Source organism: Medicago truncatula, chromosome 4 (assembly GCF_003473485.1).
Source record: "Medicago truncatula cultivar Jemalong A17 chromosome 4, MtrunA17r5.0-ANR, whole genome shotgun sequence".
In the NCBI taxonomy this organism is placed as follows: Eukaryota; Viridiplantae; Streptophyta; class Magnoliopsida; order Fabales; family Fabaceae; genus Medicago; species Medicago truncatula.
This window is the reverse complement of record NC_053045.1, coordinates 7,134,859-7,138,438: the sequence shown is the minus strand read 5'-3', so window position 1 is coordinate 7,138,438 and position 3,580 is coordinate 7,134,859.

Genomic DNA, 3,580 nt, shown 5'->3' with positions numbered 1-3,580 from the left:
AGGAAGATAAGTTAATGAGTGGTTAAATGTATAAATTTAATTTAATTGATATTATATGGTTAAAATATATGGACCATATTGATAGTATGCATTTAAAATAGAGTGACCATCTAAATAGGTTAATAAAGTCAGGGACTTTTTCAAATATTTATAACCTCGATCAATGACAAATTTGAGAGCGAGAAACTAATTTAATTTGGTGGTTTACTAGATTATTATTACAAGTCAAAAGTCGTGAGTTGTAGGATTGGAGCCAAACATGCGTAATATTTTTCAGCCACATAACGTTATGTTACTACTTTGAATCAGGATAAGGTTTATTTTAAGTCCAAGAACAAACAAAACAAAAAACAAGAGGATAAATAAATTAATAAATTATGGGTCATAATATCATAAATTGATTTACCTATTGCCAGTGGCGGCTTAATTTGCTTGTTCGTGTTAACTGTTAAGTCATTGAAGATAGCTTTACAAGCCACCAAAAAACCTTTGGTTCATGCTGATACCTATGTTCTCTACTTCATACATACACCTTTAGAATTGAAGAATGTTATTAGTGCGTGATACAGGGACATGGTGGTGTAGTAGAATCCTAGTATCTTTTGATTCATCATTGGTTTGTTGTGAATGGGTTGCTTGTAAATAGAGGGAATGACATACACTCTCATTCTTACACATTAGTCAATAAATTTAAGGACCAAATTGATTTTTTTTTTCTTCCAAAGGATTAAAGACCAAATTGAGAGTGAGTTGTTAATTGAGTAAATAGGCAATTACCTTCTGAAATTGTAAGTTTCGTCAATTACCTCCTTGAAATTAACAAAACTTCAAATACCCCTTGAAATTATACAACGTTAATCAATTTACTCCATCCGTCAAAAATTCTTCTGTTAGTTAACATGACGTTTTGCAAATACTCCCTGAAGTTTTGCACTTATGTGCAAAATGCTCTCCGAACTTAAAAATTTATGTTTTTTTTCTTAACCTTGACTCAAAAGATATTAAAGCAAACAATTAACAATTAATTTTAATATTTTAAACTCTACAATATTACAATCAATATTATAATTAACATTTGGATATTTTATTACAATCTATTATTTTAGGTAACAAAAAACAAAACAATATACTAGTCCATAGTCACTATGTAATGAATTATTAGATATGGAAATTCAAACTCAATAATACTTCGTTTGTGAATACAATGAGCACATGACAATCAACATAAGCATTACCCTATGGAGCCTAACACTATTTGACAATATTGATGTGTTTGACACCTATGTTGGGAGTCATAAGCTATAATTCCAAAAAGAATTTCAATTCACCATTGATTTGATTGAAAAAGAAGCAGTTCAAAATACTCATTAGAGCTATTCATTTTATTCCTATTGTATCATCAATAAAAGTAAGTTATTTTTGTTACATTTCTATATTTGATACTAGTTTCTAGGATGATAGTTCAGAGAATGTGTCTTAAATAACTTAAATATTAAAGCTAACTGTTAATTATTTGCTTTTAATATATTTTGAGCCAAGCATAGGAAAAAAATATAAATTTTCAAGTTTGGGGCATTTTGCACATAAGTGCAAAACTTCAGAGGGGTATTTGCAAAACGTCATGTTGGCTAACAGAAGAATTTGACGGAAGAGGTAAATTGATTAACGTTGTGCAATTTTAGGGGGGTAATTGAAGTTTTGTTAATTTCAGGGGGTAATTGACGAAACTTACAATTTCAGAGGGGTAATTGCTTATTTACTCGTTGTTAATTTATATCGACTTAATTAAGGATGGAAAAAAATTCACAACCATAAATATTCACGGATAAAATCGGTCGTAGATACTTTAGTGGATATCCATAGATAAATAAATAGACAGTAGAACTACTCCATCCGTCTCACAATTATTGTCTCTTTAGCATATTTTCTTTTCCTCAAAATAATTGTCACTTTACAATTTCAACGCAGCATTTATTTATTTTTCCACTATTATACCCTTATTTATTGAATTTCATCCAACTTAACTATACCACTAACTACAATTAATAAAGATGTTTTAGTAAATGCTACTAATTTTACCATTGAAATCAACACAATTAATCATTTCCTTAATAATCGTGCTCAAACATTAAACTACTAATATTGTGAGACGGAGTGAGTATATATTATTTAATAAATAAAAATGCGGATTTGATAATATCTGCACCTGCGGATATCGATCGCATCTATTAAATTACATTAATAACATACTACCCAATTTTGGTGTCTTAAAAAAAACATAGCTACCCCTTCATGTTCGGTATCGTAAGTAACCTTACCACCCTTTCAACTAGAGTTGTCAAAATGGGCCGGTTCGTATGGGCCGGTCCGTTTAGCCCGAATAAATATAGGGTTTGGGCCTAAAATATTGAGCCCGAATTTTAATAGGGTTTTTTAGCCCGGCCCTTAAAAGCCCGGTACCCGTTAGGGCTAGCCCGAATGGGCCGCGGGTATTCCGTTAGCCCGCATAACAAAAAAAATTCTATAAATTATATATAATTTTCAAATAATTATTTACTTAGTTGATTATCAAAGTAAAAAACAAAAGTGAAAATTCAATGAATTAACACAAACATAATTGTAATATAAAATTATATTTATTCATTTCATTATTTATAGTTTTAAAGATCGAATATATAAATATCTATAACCATAACATATCTAATTTATTTAAAATCATTTTCCTCGCAGTTTTAGTTTACGACGTTTGTACGAAAATGTTTACAATTTACTTTTGTGCTAGACATTATTTAAACATATTAAAAATATTATTTATAAAAAAATTATAGCAGTGTTTTATAGTACTTTTTTTAAATTTAAAAAAAAATAATAATAATAATACGGGCCGGCCCGTTTAGCCCGCGGCCCGTGTAGGGCTGGGCTCGGGTAGTATATTCAAGCTCGTTTTGTCAACCGGACTTTTTGGCCCGGCCTGCTAAAGCCCGAATCGCTAGGGCCGGCCCGTTTAGGGCCGAGCCGCCCGTTTTGACAGCTCTACTTTCAACTTCAATAAAATAAAATAAAAACTAATACTAATATACAATATTATTAAGTGACGTTTCAATTCTCATCTAAAACAAACCAATAATGTTATTAAACTTGTGTCCGCTATGCGTTGACCTGATAAAGTTCAAGAGGAACGTCACTTTTGCAAAATGGGCTAAAGATGAGGGCAAAAGTATTATTTGAAAGTTTGAGGGCCAAAGTTGTCATTTTACAAAAGATTGTAGACCAAAATTGCAATTTAGCCTTTTTTTTATTTGTTTGAGAAAAATTAACTAATCACTAAATCTTTATAATTTTGTTTTATAATTGGTCATCAAGGGTTTTCATCACGATTTCAACATTATTGGGTCATGCCAACGCTAGTGCAACAACATGTACAATTGGGAGTTGTTTCTCTTTTATAGCAGGAATAGTCTGTTAGGGTTTCACCATTTTGAAACAACTCTTAAGCCCACGTCCACCACAATAATCCCATTGAGACCCTTTAGCAAATATAAATCTAATCATTTCTTTCCATAACGCCTCACCCTCCATG